The sequence below is a fragment of the Pseudophryne corroboree genome, chromosome 9, assembly GCF_028390025.1.
Source record: "Pseudophryne corroboree isolate aPseCor3 chromosome 9, aPseCor3.hap2, whole genome shotgun sequence".
Taxonomy (NCBI): Eukaryota; Metazoa; Chordata; class Amphibia; order Anura; family Myobatrachidae; genus Pseudophryne; species Pseudophryne corroboree.
The window spans coordinates 35,229,658-35,252,925 of NC_086452.1; the positions used below are offsets into that span (position 1 = coordinate 35,229,658).

Genomic DNA, 23,268 nt, shown 5'->3' on the forward strand with positions numbered 1-23,268 from the left:
AGGTAATTTGTACGTTGAATTTAAGGCTTCTGAGGAGCAGGAACCCATTAAGGCACAGATACACTTGGCCGGATCCGGTAATGTGTATTTGGCTGTTGGAGAGAGGTTTATTCCTTCCTATTTCATGTTGTATAACACAGCATCCTGACTTCTGGAAGGCAATTTACCATTAACCAGGTGCTAGCTGTGTTCTCACTCTTATCTGCACTCTGACAGCCACTAGGGGGCGTGTGATATACCATGGACACTGCTGATGTGACGGATGTGGAGGACGCAACAACGTGTAATGAACATATTACTGTGTATTGGAAACGAAATAAAATATAAACACCTCCTGTACGTTTGTTATTATTATATACATTGCAACAGAATTTCTTAGCAATAGAGAGGGGATGAGGATCATTAGGCTGCCACACAGGACATGCTGGAGGTTGTAGTTCAGCAAATGTTGACACGCCACAGAACCACTTCATTGGTTTGTCTATGAGCTGCCTAGATCTGTGCATGTTGACAGTTATTTGTTAGATAGATTCTCAGAGTTGTCCACTTGCGGTAAATCTATTGCGTGTCATTCCGCACATGCCCCACCCCAAGTGTAACTAAGTACGAGCGATACAGAGTCAGAAGCATTTCAATTGCAACGGAAGCGGCGTTACTAGGCTGTAGGCATGTTACATTGGAGCAGGGCCGGATCTAGGGGGGGGCGAAGGGGGCGACCGCCCCCCCTAACACAGTCATAGCCACGCCCACTTTTGAGCGACGCAATTGCAGCTGTGCCCGTTGTGCAATTTGCAGCAAGTACCGTATAAGTGATGCAAGTGTGCACGGATGATATATTAGGGGCAAGTGCGGACTAGTAGCACGGCAAGAGGACGGATTTGAAAAGCCTGGCGCACTTCAAAATGCATTAATGTTTTGAAGATTCAAATTCCTAAAATAATTATTAGTTGCAAAATGGGTTGTCACTGTTATCTAAGCAACCTGATACTGCAACATGTTTGTGTCCAGATCCCTTGTTAATTCTATATCGGACAAGTAAGGGAAATGCCTGGGATTAGTGTGGGGTGTAAGCACTGAGCAGAGCTGGAGAGACATTTACTAAACCCATGGTAACGAGGGGAAATGCATTCCTCCAGTCTATTTACACCGCACTATATATTTCTTCCGCAAAACGAGAGATGCGTCAGGTTTTATCAGGGGAAATGTTTTCCAGTGATATCTTTATTGGCTGAATGAGCAATTATATAGCGGGATTACCATTTTACAACCTGTGTCATAAAAGGCTTTCAATCATTTGTTTATATTTGCCTATGTGTAATGTATACTAAATGATTATATATGGCTACAGAAATATATTCCAGGACAGTAACTAAACTTCAGCTGCCAAATTGGTCTGCAGCAGCATTAGACCTCAACTTCATGACAATCATTGTGACAGCCAGAGAGACTGTCAGTGAAAACCGCAGAGCAGATATATGATTGCCAGAGGTCCGGATATATATAAGTTCCTGAACCCTGATAAATAGATTGGATGGAGGGGTTCAATTAGAGCCCCCCCCCCCCCCCCTTCAAAGTACTATCATCAGGGAGAGAAGAGATTTAGAGGTAGATGTACTAAGCAGTGTAAAGTGTGGAGAAGTTGCCAATCAGCTGCTCTGTATAATTTTATAGTATGCAAATGATAAATGTTACTTCAATGCTGATTGGTTGCCATTGGCAACTTCTCCACTGGCTATTTTTTTTTCACTGCTTAGTACATCTCCCCCTTAGTACAATTAAGTTTCAGAGTGCACAACACAGAGACAAGTCAGAATGCAGAAAGCAAGGCTGCTAGGAAGGCGACAGGAAGGTGCGTACATGTCAATACATTAAAGTTGCACAAAGGTAAAATCCCTCTTAAAGGGTATAATATAAAGTCTAAAGGTCACGGTCCCCTATAGCAGAGGAGCAGGGCAGTCGAGAGCCGGGCTGGGGCCAGGTGCTTTTCAGGGGGCATGGCCTAATCACAGGAGGTGTGGTCATGTACCCTTAGAAAAAAATACTGAAAAACATAGTATTTTAAGCACCTCCATGGCCACACTGCAGCTCAGGACACAGCAGCGTGTGCTGAGCTGAGGAGAAGAGCTGCAGCTGCTGCTGCCAGGTAAGGGGTAGGGGGCCTGGCCCCTACTGGGCACCTCCATCAGACCTGGGCCCGGGTAATTTGTACCCTCTCCCCCCTCTCTCGGCACCACTGGGGAGGAGACAGCAACCCACAATCATGTTAATGCAGTCTATCCATTTCCTAAGATGATATCCAGTGAGGGGGCTATGCAATCCAGTTACCTCAACTTAAGGTCCCTTTAAGTTCTCATGCACCCCACAGCAGTCCCTAAGGCCTCCACTTAGCTCTCCCTCATGAGCAATGCATGAGAAATAGGCAACACTCTCTTATGCCCATAGTGATATCACTGAGGTACCTCTGATAAGCCATGTCACTGGTTCTTAGCTTATAGCTGTCAGTCCCATGAATATTGGTTCAGCCCACAGAACCGCCACAAACGGTTTGCAAATGAGAGAAGCGCTGCAATAATCTTGGAAATAATGTGATTAATGGCCCCTTACGTTGGCCATCTGGTGATGTCGCCAAGCTGATTCTCAAAATAAGCATAATGCCCAACTAAAATCCAATCTACGCCAACCAGATCATCAACAGGAAAACTGGGAATCATGGTCGGTAGATGACCATTAACCTGTCACATGACTGGAATAATTAGCGGTCCAGAAGTGATTTTCTAGACTGAGCGTTCACTACTCATCCAGCGTGGTCGCTCATGGGTGCGGCCATATTGTAAAGAGTGGACCACGTTTGGCAATGGCGGAAGGTGGCTGGATAGGGAGTGTGCCACAGGTTTACGTGCCACTTCTTCGAAGCTCAATCTGCGAAACCTTCGGCAATGTGGTTTAAGAGCATCCACGTGAATGGATCGCAGCGGTGTAAGCACGAAAAGAGTCACTTTAAATTCATCTCCTGCACTTATCAATAGCTAACGCAGCAGAACCCGCTGCAGGTATAGACCCACTAACCGCCGGTGCGGGAAATAGTTAAATCCTTCCACAGCTGGAGACACCTTCATCAGACCAAAAGCTCATTTTCCCTTCAAAAGCAAAAAAAAAAAAATATCCGCTGCATAAAAAAAATCCTCATCATCTGCCTTAATTCATCCCGCTCAAATTATCATCAGACAGCTGTTTAACAGCAAGAGCAGGATGGCGACGGAGAGCAGGCTCTTCCAGCCACAATATATTTCAATCAAAGGAGCGACAAAATATATTTTAATTTAGAAGAAAATTATCGACTATTTGAACCTTTTTTTTTTTTTGCTTGCCAGTAATTAACTTTAGTTCCAAGTTGTTTTTGTCCAGGCGTGTTGTCGCCTTTCTGTATTTCATTAGAAGGCTCTGCGTCGCGCTTGAAAGGAGCATTTCAGAGGAGACGGAACCGACTGGTAATGTGAGGTCAGATGGAGGGTTTATAAATTGGCAGCATATGTATTGGTATCAATCTGTCGCAGGTAAGGAGGACTCAACACTCTGGGGGCAATTTACATAAGCGTATCTACAATCGGTGCTATGTATGCAGCCTACACTGGCCCCTGGGTCCAAAGGGCCCACACCGCACAACCCTACACCCATTTTTTTAATACTTTCCTCTCCGGAGTCCTGCGGCAGCAGCAATGACTCTGAGCACTAGGTGGTGTGCAGATCTCCAGGAAAATGGTTCAGTTACCATTTTCCTGGTGTTTTGGGCATATACAGTAGGGAAAATTACTGGGAAAATGGTTGCCGTACCATTTTCCTGGAGACCTGCGCACCACCAAGTGCTTAGAGTCACTGTCACTGCAGCTGCCTGCTAGAGAGGAGGGGCCTGGATAAACGCTGCACATGGCCCCATCCTCTCTTATTGCGCCCCTGGCTGTTTCGCATACTAATGATCCACACCACAGAGCACTACTTGACGGACAATGGCGGCGGGGGTGAAAGAGCTTGAGCACTGGCATGCGCAGCACATTTTATTAGGGGGTGCACCGTTGGAGCGGTGTGTCTAGCACCGCATTTTGGGCATGTCTAGCACCATCTATTGATGGTCAACGCATATAAACCTTTGTACCAATCCTAATAAAGCAGATACATTGTCAGATGTTGTGGTGTGCACAAAACAAACACCCCTGATGGCACTCACTGCAATTACACTGCTCCTCCTCAGCCTGGTCTGGCTCCCCCTCTCTTTCCCCTGCAAGCTGCAGCAGCTTACTTACAATTCAGTGACTAAACTGACACGGACAGTCAGACTAGTATTGCTGCTGCTGGAAAAAACGAGTGACGTGTCAATGCTGCTGCCGGCCGTCTGCCAGTATTGAATTTGTCTTCCTACGAGGAATGCTTGCTGCATGCTGCTCCTCATCAGTGGCTGGCGTTGGCATAGCATAGAAGGAGAGAGGTGGGCGTGTGACGGGTGGGCATGCGAGCAGCATGACGTAATCACGTCACATCACACTGTTTTTGTACATGGAGGTGGAGCCGGGAGTTTGAAAGCCGGTGTCAGTAACACCATTAATTAACCCAGGCATCCGGTCAGTAATGCAGTCCTGACAGGGTGCAGCGCAGAGGGGACAGTAATCAGCCTGCTTGGCGATTGCTGCATCAGGCATGTGAGATCAGGGTGCCAGACATTAGGGGGTGCCAGGCACCCCCCCTGCGCACACCTATGAGCTTGAGACAGGTTATACGCATCTTGTATTAAAACAAAGAAATCCCCCCTATAACTTAACATTGATTATAGACTCTAGCAATGAAAGACAGAGGAAGTAATATTCAAGCATAGAAATGGAAAGTGTGTCACCTACACAGAGAGAGAAAGAGAGAGGTGGCCATTTTGTGAGCCCATTTCAGAAGCCCATCTTTTCACTAGTGACACCAATTAGTCATTTAGGGGAAGATGTATCAAACCTTCAAGGCAGATTAAGTGGAGAAGTTGCCCTTAGCAACCAATCATTTTATAGACTGTGCTAGATCCATGATAGCGAGAATCTTCCCTCTAGTGACCGCCATTTTGTTGGCTCCACTACTAGCTAGTAATGCATCTCTCAGCTCATTACTCCTTGAGATGCTAAAATTCAACAATGAATACCAGTTCCATGGACAGGAACTTGGATTTCATCACACGTAAAATCCAGCATTCATCTTGGTCTTTAGAAGGATGCAAATTTAATAAAGCCATCTTTGTGGATTCCACAAACATAACTACATTCCACCCAATGGCACCAAGAGGGGGGGGGAGTGGGAACTAATTGCCCGGGTCCTCCCCCCTCTTCCGAGTGTACAGGGTGATTCAAAAGTCGCAGTACACCCTTTTCAAAGTCGCAGTACACCCTTTTGTTTCAAAAACTGTGCAGGAAATGGGAAAACTGACTTTGATTCAAGATGGCCGATTTCAAGATGGAGCCCATGTTCAGTACATACACTAAGATAGCCCACCTATCACCCTGTACTTACCTTGATCCTGGAAGCGGGTCCCTCCTCCAGGGCCGTCTTAACAGCAGTGTAGGCTCCTGGGCACAGCAATGCACTGGGCCCCCTACCCATCCTCCAGCGGTAGAGGTGGGGGTGCAATCAGCGGCAGCTCTGATGTCCCGTGGGCGGTAGGAGGTGTTCTATCTTCCGCTCAGCATGTAGGACCTGGAGCAGTAATTTCTGTAATTACTCCTTTACTGCACATATAGGGCTAAACTGTAGAAGGGGGCATTGGGCTGAATGAAGAAGCCCTGGTACATGACTTCCAGGGTGGTAGGGTGTGTTTTATACGTAGGGGAGGGGTGGATAGTGGAGTGGGCTTAAAATTTATCATTTTCCAGTGGGAGGGCAGCTTGTTTGATTGCAGATATCTCAAAATCCTGGAAATAGATTTCTTAGCTTTGAATGGGATAAAAAAAAAAACCTAGAGAGTCCCACCTTTCAGGAGGTACTGGGGACACCTTTCAGAAGGTTCTGGGGACTTGGGGATCAGAGATCAGGAGCCAGAGCAATCCACCAACGAAAATCTAAAACTGCATACCAGGCGTGTGGAGCTGGAGCAGGGACCAGCTGCTGGAAGGCTGATATCTCTGGTCCTGGTCCATAGTAGAGACAAGCTACTAGTATCCACCAAAAGGGGAGGGTCCCAGCTTTTGGATTAAATCCTCAGAAAAACTCTAAATCAGACAGAACCCGAGATATCTGGCTGGGAAGAGAAATTAACAGGCTTGGATGGGAACCATTGATTTCAAATCAGATATCTCTGGTTCCCCAGGGCCGATTTTCAAAAATCTGGTAACCCTGAAAGAGGGGACCCTCGGTTTATATTCCTGGAGCCCTTGGGTAAGAGCCCACTGAGCCCATATGAAAAGACAGCCCTGCCATCCTCGCAACTTTGGGAAGATGGCGCCGCAGTCAATAAAAGCAAATACTCTGGCACTGTACCAGAGTCTTTGCTCTCTAGTGCATATGCACATCACTGGGATGATGGCACAATCTGTATTGAATATACTCCACTACAGAGAGACGGACTGTATACAGTAGTCATATAGGACGGAGGTCATGTCTGTTTCATACTCGTGAACACATCTTTACTCTGTATGTTCCTTAGGAACCCGCAAAATTTCTTTCCTGATCATTGCAACAATAACTGTGAATAATCCCATTTTTAGACCCCTCATTAATAAAATGCTCGTTCACACAGGCGTTCTCCCCAGACAGCCAGTGCGCTCTTGTCGCCGTCCTTGTGGCTAGATAAATAGTGCAGCTAACAGACATTAGCAAACCAGAAAGGAAAGCTTTCTCTGGTAAAGATTTACCTTTCATATACTAGAACTGTGCTACTTAGGCTTACTATAATTCTGCGGACTACAGGTGGTGTATACTGTACATATTTTATTTTGTTTATTTTATAACTACATTTAGACTTTAACATACATACTCACCAATCGTTGGCCCGATGTGCTGTGCCTGATGTCACAACTGGGCGCCAATTTACATGTGGCCTCCCAGTTGCCGGCAGCCTCTGCAGCAAGTGTATGGACGGTCTGTACACACAGTGACGGTTTTAGGTGCAGCCAGACAGGCAGGGCGCCCGGGGCGCTGCGGCCTGAGGGCGCGGCCACAATCACTCCGCCAGCATAATCAGTGCCCACCCGCTGCCTGCACCGCGACGACCGGCCACCTCCCTTTGCCAGCACCCCCCGCCGCCACCACCACCCTCCACTACTCACTTCCGCCCCCCTTCTCGCTGGGTGGAAGTAAGGTAAGAGCAAGGTGCCGGGGGACCTACTGGACAGGAGGAGACGGCGCCGGATGGTGAGTGACAGGGACACTGGCAGCGGGCCGGATGACACACACATACACTCTCTCAGGGCTCTACCTGGGGAAATGTGTATAAGAGGCTACCTGGTGCAATGTGTATAAGGGGCTTTACCTGGCGCAATGTGTATAAGCGGCTCTACCTGGCGCAATGTGTGTAAGGGGCTTTACCTGGTGTAATGTGTGTAAGGGGCTCTTCCTAGAGCAATATGTGTAATGGGCTCTACCAGGCGTAACGTGTATAGAAGGGGCTCTACCTGGCGTAACGGGTGTGGTATGTTAGGTAGATTAGACTTAGGTCAACAGTGTCTAGGTCAACCACTATTGGTCGAGAGTAAGTAGATAGACATGGTTTCTAGGTCGACATGTACTAGGTCGACATGAGTATTTTTTACTTTTTTTGGTGTTGTTTTCTCTGTACAGTGACCGGGAACCCCAATTAGTGCACCGTGTCCCCTCGCATGGCTCACGCTTCAGGCAAGGTGACTTGCTCTGCTACCGCTGCGCTCAGCACAGGTCACCGTTCCCAACTGTAGTCCACGTGGATCGTAAAGTATGAAAAAGTAAAAAAAAAATGTCAAAAACTCATGTTGACCTATTGACCATGTCGACCTACTTACTGTCAACCTAAAGACCGGATCCCGGCGTAACGTGCATAAAAGGGGCTCTACCTGGCATAATGTGTATAAGGGACACTACGGTGTGGTATAATGTGACTGACGGACACTACTGTGCGGTATAATCCTGTGGCCACGCCCCTTTCCAGTGAAGCCAATACAGGTGAGCTAGCTACTAATCGATAGAAGATGAAATAAAAGGAGAAAACATCTTCCAGAATCTTAAGAAACAATTCTAAACAACATAATAACTTCCAATGTCAAATGTAATAATAATAATAATAATAATGATAATAATAATAATAATAACAATAATAATAATAATCTGTGCTGGAGGCCAACACTCTAAAGCCAAAACGACAGCCCAACCTCCCTCCCCACCCCCCCACCCCATACATGCTCAGAAGAGGAGAGGAAAGAGCTTGTGCCAGGAGCGTAGATACTCATAGTAACACTTTCCCCAATTATGTGAAACGCGTCATCACACCCTATGCAGATGCTAATTAGGGGAGGCACAAAAAAATAAAAATTGGTATGCATGCCAAGCTCCCAATTCCAAGGAGACCCCCTCTGCCACTTGGAGGAAGGGGGGTGCTTCCAATGACGCGTAACACCACCTGGTATGGATGGATGGATAGATTAGATAGATAGTTAGATAGATAAGATAGATAGAGTATACACACATCTTTACTCACACAACAGTTCCTGGATACATATTGTTTATTCCTTAATTAGATTTACATCTATTTCCAAACAACATCATTGATGGAATCAGGCAAATATCTCACACAGAGCTCCGAGCAAATCCCTAAATGTTGTTTTGGCGTTCTGCCGCTGGCGAAGTGCGTCCGTACAGCAGGAGACGGGCAGTAATGTTCCAGCGCTGGAACACCTGGCCCTTGCGAAACTGCAGGATGCCATTTTATTGCCTTTCTCAAGTGTTTCTGTTTTTAAAATGCAATCAATACATAGCTTTATAATAGCAGATGGTCTCCCTGCTGGACCGCTGCTCACTAATGCTTCCATTCTCCAGTCACATCTTCTCGGCACTGTAGGGCTCGGCTATTGACATTGCGGCTATAAAAGCACGGGTGACCTTGATGAATAGAGAGGGGATTACATTCCCAACACAGAATACATTTCTTCCTTTGTTCCTGCAGATGAGCTTTTAAGTCGCAGGACATATCTGTGTTACAGGTGCTGTATGGTGGTGATATAGAGTAAAAGTGTCAGCTGCGGCTAGGAATTTGATTGCAAACTTCTAACCACTTAGTGGCAGTGACCGGTGCCTCCCCTTGTATGCTTATAGAGCATAGGGCGGCACGGACATTGGGGGTCATTCCGAGTTGTTCGCTCGTTATTTTTTTCTCGCAACGGAGCGATTAGTCGCTAATGCGCATGCGCAATGTCCGCAGTGCGACTGCGCCAAGTAAATTTGCTATGCAGTTAGGTATTTTACTCACGGCATTACAAGGTTTTTTCTTCGTTCTGGTGATCGTAATGTGATTGACAGGAAGTGGGTGTTTCTGGGCGGAAACTGGCCGTTTTATGGGTGTGTGCGAAAAAACGCTACCGTTTCTGGGAAAAACGCGGGAGTGTCTGGAGAAACGGAGGAGTGTCTGGGCGAACGCTGGGTGTGTTAGTGACGTCAAACCAGGAACGAAACTGACTGAACTGATCGCAGATGCCGAGTAAGTCTGGAGCTACTCAGAAACTGCTAAGAAGTGTCTATTCGCAATTCTGCTAATCTTTCGTTCGCAATTTTGCTAAGCTAAGATTCACTCTCAGTAGGCGGCGGCTTAGCGTGTGCAAAGCTGCTAAAAGCAGCTAGCGAGCGAACAACTCGGAATGACCCCCATTACACGGACCTCTAGGTAGCACCTCTAGGCATACATCCTGAAGCAGTAGGGACTGTATATTACATTAGCGAACGTTATATACGGGTGTGTAATGGAACTTTACCAGCTCAGTTTATATTCATAGTCTTAGGTTTATCGTTCATGACTTCTTGTCTGTGTTTGTCTAATCGCATCCTCGGTTTATCACTCACAACATTAGCAGTCAGCTCCTCTCAAAGTAGGGTTAGTCATCTGATCTCTGGTGGGATACACAACCCAAAGCTAAACATGATTGTTATTTAGCTTTCAGTGTTGTATAATGTCTAGTTATCACAATACTGAGGACATCTGTACACCACACACTGCTCTTTATATTTACCTGTTGTCTGCATGTAGGGCCTAATTCAGACCTGACCGCAGCAGCAAAATCTCTAATGGGCAAAACCATGTGCACTGCAGGTGGGGCAGATGTAACATGTGCAGAGAGAGTTAGATTTGGGTGGGTTATATTGTTTCTGTGCAGGGTAAATACTGGCTGCTTTATTGTTACACTGCAATTTAGATTTCAGTTTGAACACCCCACACCCAAATCTAACTCTCTCTGCACATGTTAAATCTGCCTCCCCTGCAGTGCACATGGTTTTGTCCATTAGAGAAAAATGTTACTGCTGCGATCAGGTCTGAATTAGTCCCTTAGTTTGCACATATGCAGCAGCTCTGCCATCCATCATATCACATCAGTGTATATACATCATCTGTATGCCTCGCATCAGTGTATATACAGCATCTGTACGCCTCGCATCAGTGTATATACAGCATCTGTATGCCTCGCATCAGTGTATATACAGCATCTGCACGCCTCGCATCAGTGTATATACACCACCTGCATGCCTCGCATCAGTGTATATACAGCATCTGCACGCCTCGCATCAGTGTATATACACCACCTGCATGCTTCGCATCAGTGTATATACAGCATCTGTTTGCCTCGCATCAGTGTATATACAGCATCTGTATGCCTCGCATCAGTGTATATACATGCTCTGCATGCCTCACATCAGTGTATATACAGCATCTGTATGCTTCACATCAGTGTATATGCAGCATCTGTATGCTTCACATCAGTGTATATATAGCATCGGTATGCCTCACATCAGTGTATATACAGCATCGGTATGCCTCACATCAGTGTATATACAGAACCTATCAGCACATTCCCTAAGTACAAATTTACCCATTCACTGCAAGATTCTTACTACTAGGCTGATTTTCCTGTGAATCATATGATATATTATTATACACAATTAGGATTAGGGAGATTATATCGTTTCAAAAAATATATACAGTGTATTTTTTTCTTTATGTATAATAAATGCTGTGCGCTGATCACCATTCATTTGGTCCTGTATGTCAGCTGGTATATATGCAGATTACTTAGCCTTTGTGATTGTGGATACCCCCTTACAAGGGGATTTTGCCACAGGAGGGTGATACAAAAGGCTGATACAGTCAGTGGCCAGTGGGACACATCAGACACCACCTGCTTCCCACAAGAGGAACGTCAGTGGCCCCCTGCAGCATTAAACCCACTTGCTTCTTTATCACCTTCTAGTCAGAGGCAGAAGGAATGTCAATGCCCCCATCACGCAGCCCGGCCTAATTGCTGCAAGGGAAGCAGAGAGAAAGCCAGAGCCGCCATCACCCTAACCACAGCCTGTGCCTTATGACCTCTAACGGAGGCATCAGGAAAGTCAGTGCCTCCATCACCCTAACCACAGCCTGTGCCTTATGACCTCTAACGAAGGCATCAAGAAAGTCAGTGCCTCCATCACCCTAACCACAGCATGGGTCTTATGACCTCTAACGGAGGCATCAGGAAAGTCAGTGCCTCCATCACCCTAACCACAGCCTGGGTCTTATGACCTCTAACGGAGGCATCAGGAAAGTCAGTGCCTCCATCACCCTAACCACAGCCTGGGTCTTATGACCTCTAACGGAGGCATCAGGAAAGTCAGTGCCTCCATCACCCTAACCACAGCCTAGGTCTTATGACCTCTAACGGAGGCATCAGGAAAGTCAGTGCCTCCATCACCCTAACCACAGCCTGGGTCTTATGACCTCTAATGGAGGCATCAAGAAAGTCAGGGCCTCCATCACCCCCACCACAGCCCAGGCTTTATTAGCACCAACGGAGGCAGAGAGAAAGTCAGGGCCTGCAACACCTCCACTAGAGCCCGGGCTTTACTGTCGCCAATGGAGACAGAAAGTCAGGGCCTCCAACACCCTCGCCACAGCCCGAGCCCTACTGTTGCCAACGGAGGCAGAAGGAAGGTCAGGGCTTCTATCACCCCCCCCCCCCACCACCACCACTACACACAGCCCAGGCCTTACTAGCGCCAACAGAGGCAGAGGGAAAGTCAGGGCCTCTATCACCCCCACCACAGCCCAGGCCTTACTAGCGCCAACGGAGGCAGAGGGAAAGTCAGGGCCTCTATCACCCCCACCACAGCCCAGGCCTTACTAGCGCCAACGGAGGCAGAGGGAAAGTCAGGGCCTCCATCACCCCCACCTCAGCCCGGGCATTATTGCCACCAACTGACATGGACACAGTGAAAGATCAAAATAACAACCTAAATGTTCTTTTCTAACAGATTTCACACAAGAAAACGACATATAAAAGCTCTGTATGCCTTGACAAATATTTTTAATAATTTCCAGGTGGAAATTCCTGATCATTAGGCACGCCCCCTCCGTGGCCAGGCCACGCTCCCCTGGAAATGGCCTCCAGCTGCCCATGAACACATGCCTTGTGGTATTGGGCCAATTGCCATTATCACTGCGCCCCTCACAGCATTACCTACTCAGCGACCGGTTGTTCCTCCTCCGCCTCCTACAAAGGTGGGCGAGCAGGGTGTGAGGGCTAAATACAGTATGGAGCTCAGGGAACAGTACCCTTAAACATTTCTATTTGCCTTCCAAGTATTTTATATCTAGAATAGTAAATTTGCACGGTTTACCTGTAATGTAAAGCCTGAAGTCGCCCGGCACGGTCACGTCCATCTAGAGAGGGACGGCTATAGTTTATTATGCTGGGATGAGTCCTCATCGCATTGTAATGCTCGGACAGCGTCCTGAGTACAATGAAGCAATCAGTGGCGTCTGTTCCACAGAGCAGCAGACGCGACCTGACCTTTAGACTGCAAGCCTTTGTGGGAATTGCTGTGAGCGGAGGGATTCCAGCATGTACTATATGTGTGTTTTAGCGGAATCCTGCTGATGTCCAGGACTGTGCCTCAAGCCGCACGACGGAATTCACGTTTTAGGGCTGTGTACTTTGCTGACAATCTTCCCCTTATTACGTCCAAACAGATAATCGGCAGCGCAGCGAGAGGGAATCTCTAGTGACTGGAGGTGCACTGCCGGGAAGCGAAATCTAAGTGGATATCTCCAGGAGCGCAGTGGAGGTGTCTATAATGTGTGGTAAGCCAGTATTTATCGTGTCAGTTCAATAGGAACTTGTGACATCACTGAGGCATGAGGCACAATGCCTACTTCGACCCTACCCTGATTGTGGACTTTTAAAATAAGGTTGAATACAATTTTTTTTTTGTTCCTCTGTCACAGATTTCATAGCTTGGGTAAAAAAGCTAAAATGACAAAGCATTCTCAGCCACTGCGCTTCAATATCATATGTGTATATGAGCAGAGCTATAGCTAGACATTTTGGAGCCCTGGGCCAGAAAAAGCTCACTCCCCCCCCCCCCCATGATATATACATTTATAGAACTCTCATACTTACAGAACCCAAGAAAAGTCATTTGGACACCAATCCTGACCTTCATTTATGCACTTCATTTGAGAGCTCTTTGTCATTTAGTTACCTTATCCTTTATTTTAAGGCACCCATATCATAAAGTCATACCCAGGACCTTCAGGCACATCCTCCTTTATTTAAAGCACACATTTCAAAATTCTGTTATACTCAGGATTCAAACCCATGACCATCCAAATTGCAGCCAGTCACCTTACTCATGGAGCTCCTGTATGGGGAATAAAAGAGTATTTGAAAATGTGTGCCTTAAATGAAAGGTGTGTGTGACTGAAGGTGCTTAGGGATGTGAGAGGAGGGGGGAGGGGGGGGGGGTGGCCAATTGATGCTGAGGATTAAAGAGAAGGGAGTTGCGAGTGTGATTGGTTAAAAAAAGAACAGCGCCCCCTGCCTTGCAGTGACCTGTGCGGTGGCACATGTCGCACACCCTAGTTATGGCCCTGTATATGACCATACATACAGTCAGGGATCATGCATGCATACTGGACTGGTAATCTGGATTTGGAATTCCAGTGGCACTTTAAAAATAAAAAAAAGTTTAGAATAAGTAAAAACGAAACAAGAATTGTTCTACAACTAGTTTAAAAATATCAAAATTAATACAGCATGGTTTCCGCTTCGTGGCTCTGTGATACAGCAGTACATGGACGAGCAGAACAGAAAGCCGACACCAAATACGTAGACAGAAAATTGACATGTGCATTAGGACAACCTGTTCATAATGTCAATATTTAAGGTGTCAACACTAAAATGTCGACATACAGGTTTTTTTTTGCTTATTTTAGCTTAACCCCAAAAATAAGACAAAAATGGACTGTCAACATTCTGGTGTCGCCATGGTAAATGTCGATCGTATGAATATGCCGACATTTTGACTAGGTCGACATGTGTAGATGTCAACATTCTGACTTTCGAAATTCAGAACCTCTGCTATCGACATTCTGACTGGAACCCACATGGACCGCCGCTGTCATCCTCACAGGTATCCAGCAAAGGCTACTGACCCGCGGTACCCGTCACTGCCTGCCGCGTCAACAGACAGAAGCCCCATCTCTGGCGGAGGACTATGGTCACTGTAATAAAATAAGAATTTACTCACCGGTAATTCTATTTCTCGTAGTCCGTAGTGGATGCTGGGTACTCTGTAAGGACCATGGGGTATAGACGGGCTCCGCAGGAGACTGGGCACTCTTAAAAGAAAGATTAGGTACTATATCTGGTGTGCACTGGCTCCTCCCTCTATGCCCCTCCTCCAGACCTCAGTTAGGGAAACTGTGCCCGGAAGAGCTGACATTACTAGGAAAGGATTTGGAATCCAGGGTAAGACTCATACCAGCCACACCAATCACACCGTACAACTCGTGATAACTATACCCAGTTAACAGTATGAACAATAACTGAGCCTCTCTCAACAGATGGCTCATACAATAACCCTTTAGTTAAGCAATAACTATATACATGTATTGCAGAGAGTCCGCACTTGGGACGGGCTCCTAGCATCCACTACGGACTACGAGAAATAGAATTACCGGTGAGTAAATTCTTATTTTCTCTGACGTCCTAGTGGATGCTGGGTACTCCGTAAGGACCATGGGGATTATACCAAAGCTCCCAAACGGGCGGGAGAGTGCGGATGACTCTGCAGCACCGAATGAGCAAACTCAAGGTCCTCCTCAGCCAGGGTATCAAACTTGTAGAATTTTGCAAAAGTGTTTGAACCCGACCAAGTAGCAGCTCGGCAAAGTTGTAAAGCCGAGACCCCTCGGGCAGCCGCCCAAGAAGAGCCCACCTTCCTCGTGGAATGGGCTTTTACTAATTTAGGATGCGGCAGTCCAGCCGCAGAATGTGCAAGCTGAATCGTGCTACAGATCCAGCGAGCAATAGTCTGCTTTTAAGCAGGAGCACCCAGCTTGTTGGGTGCATGCAGGATAAATAGCGAGTCAGTTTTTCTGACTCTAGCCGTCCTGGAAACATAAAGTTTCAGGGCCCGGACTACGTCCAGCAACTTGGAATCCTCCAAGTCCCTAGTAGCCGCAGGCACCACAATAGGTTGGTTCAAATGAAACGATGATACCACCTTAGGGAGAAATTGGGGACGAGTCCTCCATTCTGCCCTTTCCATATGGAAGATCAGATATGGGCTTTTACATGACAAAGCCGCCAATTCTGACACACACCTAGTCCAAGCTAAGGCCAAAAGTATGAACACTTTCCACGTGAGATATTTTAGCTCCACGGTCTTAAGTGGCTCAAACCAGTGGGATTTTAGGAATCCAACACACGTTAAGATCCCAAGGTGCCACTGGAGGCACAAAAGGGGCTGAATATGCAGCACCCCTGTAACAACGTCCGAACTTCAGGCAGTGAAGCCAGTTCTTTTTGAGAGAAAAAGGGATAGGGCAGAAATCTTGGCCTTTATGGATCCTAATTTTGGGCCCATAGTCACTCCTGACTGTAGGAAGTGCAGGAATCGACCCCCTGGAATTCCTCTGTAGGGCCTTCCCGGCCACACACCAAGCAACCTATTTTCGCCATATACAGTGAAAAAGTCTGGCTGTCACGTCTGTCCTAGCCTTTATCAGCGTAGGAATAACTGCATCCGGAATGCCCTTTTCAGCTAGGATCCGGCGTTCAACCGCCATGCCGTCCAACGCAGCCGCGGTAAGTCTTGGATCAGACAGGGTCCCTGTTGCAACATGTCCTGACTGAGAGGCAGAGGCCATGGGTCCTCTGAGAGCATTTCTTGCAGTTCCGGGTACCGAGTCCTTCTTGGCCAATCCGGAGCAAAGAATATTTTTCACACTCCTCCGTTTATTACAATTCTCAGCCCTTGGGTCTGAGAGGAAGAGGAGGGAATATATAGACCGACTGGAACACCCACGGTGTTACTAGTGCGACCACAGCTATCGCCTGAGAGTCCCTTGACCCAGCGTAAAATCTTTTTTATCTTTTTATTGAGGTGGGACGCCATGTAGTCCACCTGAGGCAGTTTCCATCAATTTGCAAAACTGCGTGAAGACTTCCTGATGAAGTCACCAATTTCCCGGGTGGAGGTCGTGTCCACTCCCGGAATGAACACTGCTGACAGTGCGCTTACTTGATTCTCCACCCAGCGAAGAATTCTGGTGGCTTCTACCCTCGCCACCCTGCTCCTTGTGCCGCCCTGGCGGTTTACATGAGCCCCTACGGTCTGACTGGATCAGAACCGGTTGGTCGCGAAGCAGGAACTCCGCTTGACTTAGGGCGTTGTATATGGCCCTTAGTTCCAGGATATTGATGTGAAGGCAAGTCTGTTGGCTTGACCACAAACCTTGGAATTTTCTTCCCTGTGTAACTGCCCCCCACCCTCGGAGGCTTGCATCCGTGGTCACCAGGACCCAGTCCTGAATGCCGAATCTGCGGCCCTCGAGCAGGTGAGCACTCCGCAGCCACCACAGGAGAGACACCCTGGCCCTGGGGGATAGGGTGATTAACCGATGCATCTGAAGATGTGATCCGGACCACTTGTCCAGTAAGTTCCATTGTCCTTGCATGGAACCAGCCGAAGGGGATGGCCTCGTATGATGCCATCATCCTTCCCAGGACTTGAGTGCAGTGATGCACTGACACCTGTTTTAGTTTTCAATGGATTCCTGACCAGTGTCATGAGCTCCTGAGCTCTCTCTATCGGGAGATAAACCCTCTTCTGGTCTGTGTCTAGGATCATGCCTAGGCGAGGCAGATGAGCTGTAGGAACCAACTGCGACTTCGGAATATATAGAATCCAGTCGTGTTGCCGTTTCACTTCCAGAGAAGGTGATACGCTGTCCAGCAACTGCTCTCTTGATCTCGCTTTTATGAGGAGATCATCCAAGTATGTGATAATAGTGACACCTTGCTTCCGCAGGAGCACCATCATATCCGCCATTACCTTGGTGAAATTGGTAATGACAATCCTGTACCGCAATTCTGAGGTACGCCTGATGAGGTGGATAAATGGGGACACGAAGGTATGCATCCCTTATGTCCCGATTCATTTCAGGCTTGCAATGACCGCTCTTAGCGATTCCATCTTGAACCTGAACCTTTTCAGGTATATGTTCAGGGATTTTAATACAATATGGGTCTAACCGAACCGTCTGGTTTCGGAATTATAACATGGTCGAATAATAACACCCTCTTGTTGAAGGAGGGGACCCTTGACCACCACCTGTTGAAGATACAATTTACGAATTGCAGTTAACACTGGCTCCCTCTCTTGGGGGGAAGCCCGCCGGGTCCTCGGTGAGGGGGCATCTGCTCACAGTCCAGCCTGTATCCCTGCGATACAATTTCTATTGCCCAGGGATCTAACAGGGAGTGAACCCATCTATTTGTTTGTTGAGAAAGACATCTATATATGCACATATTCCCACTCTCTTTCATTGAGAGTTGAGGTACACTGTTGATAGACCTGAAAGATACCTTTATATGACTCTTCATCTTGCCATTTGTGTGAGTTTTGGGTACGCAAAAAAACTGAAAGATATTTACTAAAGAAACCTTTATATGTTTCCACTCACCCGTTATTGTGTGAGTTGGGTACGCCCCTTTGGTTTACGTTACTAAAGACTACCTTTAAATATTGTGTGAAAAATTGGTCTACACATATGTTCTTTTCCTTTTTCATTTACATGACCACATTATGACATCTCGTGGAAGAAAGTTACATCGGTGAAACTTCTATGAAGGATACCGGTTATCTTCAGCAAAAGAAAGGAATGTACCAGTACCTTGCTTTATTTTTATGATATTTGTCTTTTATGCGCTCTGGACATATTCAAACACCACCTTCTTTTTCTAGTACTATGTGTGTGTGTAAAACGGTGATTTTACTTAGGTGTTTGTAGTGGACGAGCAGCATTGCGCCATATAGGTGAACAGTTCTTATTTTTTCTTGCCACTTGTGGCTGAACTTACGAAGGCGTGTCCCCACCGGGCCTAGCTCCGCCTGTGGAGCCCCAGCGACATGCGGTGGATTTTTGTAGAGGCCGGGGAGGACTTCTGTTCCTGGGGACTAGCTGTGTTGTACAGCTTCTTTCCTCTGCCCCCGGCTCTGACAAGAAAGGACGCACCTCAGACTTTCTTGTTTCTTTATTCGAAAAGCTGCATTTAATAATGTCGTGCTTTCCTAGGCTGTGCAGGAATATAAGGCAAAATATCAGAATTACCAGCTATAGCTGTGGAGACCAGGCCCGAGAACCTTTCTCCACACAATCCTCAGCCTTCCATATGCCTCTTAAGTCGGCATCATCTGTCCAATGTATATTCTACAGGACACGTCAAGCAGAAATCGACATAGCTTTTGTCTCTAGGACCCAGTATACTCATGTCCCTTTGGGCATGCTTTATAATTATATATCTATCACTTAAGACCGCATCTTAAAATATTTATATGCATACTAGGGTCTCAATCTCTGCTGATAAGGTACCTGTCCACACTGCCACATCGCTATAAACCCATGCCGACACAATCGCCGGTCTGGGTAGTATACTAGAATGTGCACACTATCTGCAGGATCCCTGAGAATAGCTAGTGCAAACAGGACACCCAAGGGGAAGATTCTCAACACATCCTGGCCCTAGTGGGGAAAGGATACAGCCTGAGAATTCTCTTGTGGGAAGCTGCCGTCTCTTGTCTGGAGATTCCCGCTCTTTTTCCTCATGAGAGGAGGGAAATTTACCTCAGCATTCTTTCCCTTAACATGTGTACTCTCGTGTCAGGGACAGATGAGTCATCAGTGATATGCAAATCATCTTTTATTCCAATAATCATATATTGAATATCTTTTAGCCCTCTTGGCTGTAACTTTGCATTATCGTAGTCGACAGTGGAGTTAAACTCCGTGTCGATACTTTGTTATTTTGGATAGTGAACATAGAGAGACTTTGAAGGACTCTGTGACATAGGGACAGACCAGGGTAGATTTCCTTTCTGTTCCCTAACCTTTTGTGCAATAATTTTACCTCAGCACTTACACGTATCCAAACAGGTGTCGGCGTTGTCGACGGAGACACCCTCCCACACACATATCCGCTCTATCACCTCCTTAGAGGAGCCTTTTACCTCAGACATGTCGACACACGCGTACCGACACACCACACACACAGGGGATGCTCTATTTGAAGACAGTTCCCCCACCAGGCCCTTTGGAGAGACAGAGAGAGAGTATGCCAGCACACACCCTAGCGCTATATAATACAGGGATGTACACTATACTGAGTGATTTTTCCCCTATAGCAGCTTATATACACAGTTTTGCGCCTAAATTTATGTGCCCCCCCCTCTCTTTTTTACCCTTTGTGTACCAGGATACTGCAGGGGAGAGCCTGGGGAGCTTCCTTCCAGCTGAGCTGTGAAGAGAAAATGGCGCCGGTGTGCTGAGGAAGAAGGCCCGGCCCCCTCAGCGGCGGGCTTCTGTCCTTTTATGTACTTTAATGGCGGGGTTAATGCACATATACAGTTTATCAGACTGTATTATGTGCTTTTCGCCAAGTAAGGTAATCTAATTGCTGCCCAGGGCGCCCCCCCCAGCGCCCTGCACCCATCAGTGACCGGAGTGTGTGGTGTGCTAAGGGAGCAATGGCGCACAGCTGCAGTGCTGTGCGCTACCTTAATGAAGACCGGAGTCTTCAGCCGCCGATTTTCAACTTCTCTTCGTTCTTTTGGCTCTGCAAGGGGGGCGGCGGCGCGGCTCCGGGACCGGACGACCGAGGACTGGGCCTGTGTTCGATCCCTCTGGAGCTAATGGTGTCCAGTAGCCTTAGAAGCACAAGCTAGCTGCAAGCAGGTAGGTTCGCTTCTCTCCCCTCAGTCCCACGTAGCAGTGAGTCTGTTGCCAGCAGATCTCACTGAAAATAAAAAACCTAACAAATACTTTCTTTTCTAGGAAGCTCAGGAGAGCCCCTAGGGTGCATCCTGCTCTGGCCGGGCACAGATACTAACTGAGGTCTGGAGGAGGGGCATAGAGGGAGGAGCCAGTGCACACCAGATATAGGCCCTCATTCCGAGTTGATCGGTCGCAAGGCGAATTTAGCAGAGTTACACACGCTAAGCCTACGCCTACTGGGAGTGAATCTTAGCTTCTTAAAATTGCGACCGATGTATTCGCAATATTGCGATTACTAACTACTTAGCAGTTTCAGAGTAGCTCCAGACTTACTCTGCCTGTGCGATCATTTCAGTGCTTGTCGTTCCTGGTTGACGTCACAAACACACCCAGCGTTCGCCCAGGCACTCCCACCGTTTCTCCGGCCACTCCTGCGTTTTTTCCGGAAACGGTAGCGTTTTCAGCCACACGCCCCTGAAACGCCGTGTTTCCGCCCAGTAACACCCATTTCCTGTCAATCACATTACGATCGCCGGAGCGAAGAAAAAGCCGTGAGTAAAAATACTTTCTTCATAGTAAAGTTACTTGGCGCAGTCGCAGTGCGAACATTGCGCATGCGTACTAAGCGGATTTTCACTGCGATGCGATGAAAAATACCGAGCGAACAACTCGGAATGAGGGCCATAGTACCTAATCTTTCTTTTAAGAGTGCCCAGTCTCCTGTGGAGCCCGTCTATACCCCATGGTCCTTACGGAGTACCCAGCATCCACTAGGACGTCAGAGAAATATAACCTTAGCATCTAACACCGCTTTTGTAGCCCCTTTCTAGAGGATGGATAGGAAAGCGGATGATCAAAGGATGTCAGTGGCCCCCACCTAACAGATACATTTATTGTGTACACCACTAATTGCGGACAACATGATAGAAAATCAGAAGAATACATTAGAAGAATTCATCAGATACAGACGTTGCAACGTGCAAGGTGAAGGATATATTTGGGTGCCGTGTAACAGTCACTGAATGAGTTAAACGCGCCATTGTTGCTGGGAGGCCCTGAGATAAAAGCTTTCAATTCCTCCCGATAATTTTCCATCCTATATCCCACTGTGAGGTTATCATTTGCCACAGGAATATCTGAAGGGGAGGATGCCAAAAATAGCAGCAAAATTGGGTCAGCGACAACCCACAATTGGCACGATTGTTACAATGTTAAAATGCCTCATTACAATATGTAGCGGGCTATGGTTCCCAGGGACCGCGATCAATACGGGCACTTACATATGTTTAAGCGCATATATGTAGCAGGCTATGGTTCCCAGGGACCGCGATCAATACGGGCACTTACATATGTTTAAGCGCATATATCAGAGGAAAACCTTCTTTTGCGGCCTCATTGTTATACAGGTTGAGTATCCCTTATCCAAAATTCAAGATCCCACTGTAATACAACCATTCTGTATATGGTATAATATTGGAGACTGACCAAGTACCCTGCGTCTGCATCTGTACCTATAGTCGGGGCCATGCAGTCGTACACATCAGCTACACAATGTTTTATGGTGAATATCATTGTTTTTTTGTTTTTTTTAGTTAACGGGTATTACAAATCTTTAAACTGAAAATCTAGACAGTTGAGCTATAAAATACACTCGGCTTATAAAAGCCGTCACATTATTATTACCAGTTATTTGTATAGCGCACACATATTCCGCAGCGCTGTACAGAGAATATTTGGCCATTCACATCAGTCCCTGCCCCAGTGGAGCTTACAATCTATGGGCCTAATTCTGAGTTGATAGCAGCAGCAATTTTGTTAGCAATTGGGTAAAACCATGTGCACTGAAGGGGGGCAGATGTAACATGTGCAGAGAGAGTTAGATTTGGGTGGGGTGTATTCAAAATGAATTCTAAATTGCAGTGTAATAATAAAGCAGCCGGTATTTACCCTGCACAGAAACAATATAACCCACCCAAATTTAACTCTCTCTGCACATGTTACACCTGCCCCACCTGCAGTGCACATGGTTTTGCCCAATTGCTAACAAACTTAATTACCCCCTATATTCCCTATCACACGTACACACAGACACATTCACACTAGGGTTAATTTTTGTTGGAAGCCAATTCACCTACCAGTATATTTTTGGATTGTGGGAGGAAACCGGGGTACCCGGAGGAAACCCACGCAAGTATGGGGAGAATATACAAACTCCACACAGTTAGGGCCACGGTGGGAATTGAACCCATGACCTCAGTGCTGTGAGGCAGTAATGCTAACCATTACACCGTCCGTACTGCCCACATGCTTCGGCGTCAGCTGCCCCACTGTCGCAATCCTCTTTTTGCGCTATTGCGAATAGCAGAATAATGCTTGACTGATTGATTGAAATGTGAATAGCTGTGAAGTAATTGTATTTTAATGTAATTTTTTAGAAAAAAGAAAATCTTAGTTTTTAATTTTTATTTTTACAAGTCTAATTTCAGTATGCATGAGGGATTCGGCAATCCGGCTCACCCATGTGCAGATCCAATAAGTCATGCCCATAAGAGCTCTCACATTCTATAAAATAAGGGGTCTATTCATGAAGCAGTGAAAAGAGTGGAGGAACAGACCAGTGGAAAAATTGCCTAACCAATCAGCATCTCCCTTACATTTTATAGAATGTACTTGATAAAGGCTTCCTTCAAAGCTGATTGGTTGTCATGGGCAACTTCAACACTGGTCTTTTTCTCCACTCTTTTCACTCCTTCATGAATAGA

At 46.8% G+C, this 23,268-nt stretch overlaps 1 protein-coding gene and 1 long non-coding RNA gene across 4 annotated transcripts in view; one reads left to right on the top strand and one right to left on the bottom strand.

Annotated features, from left to right (window-relative positions):
• The window catches only part of PDE4B (phosphodiesterase 4B), a 726,366-nt gene that overhangs the window by 366,892 nt on the left and 336,206 nt on the right, over nucleotides 1-23,268 (bottom strand). The gene's annotated exons all lie outside the window — the stretch shown is intronic.
• LOC134956647 (uncharacterized) overlaps nucleotides 1-23,268 on the top strand; it is a 36,763-nt gene that overhangs the window by 12,041 nt on the left and 1,454 nt on the right. Inside the window, exon 2 of the long non-coding RNA XR_010186055.1 lies at nucleotides 13,199-13,309. This is a non-coding gene — a long non-coding RNA (uncharacterized LOC134956647). The remainder of the gene's footprint in view (nucleotides 1-13,198; nucleotides 13,310-23,268) is intronic.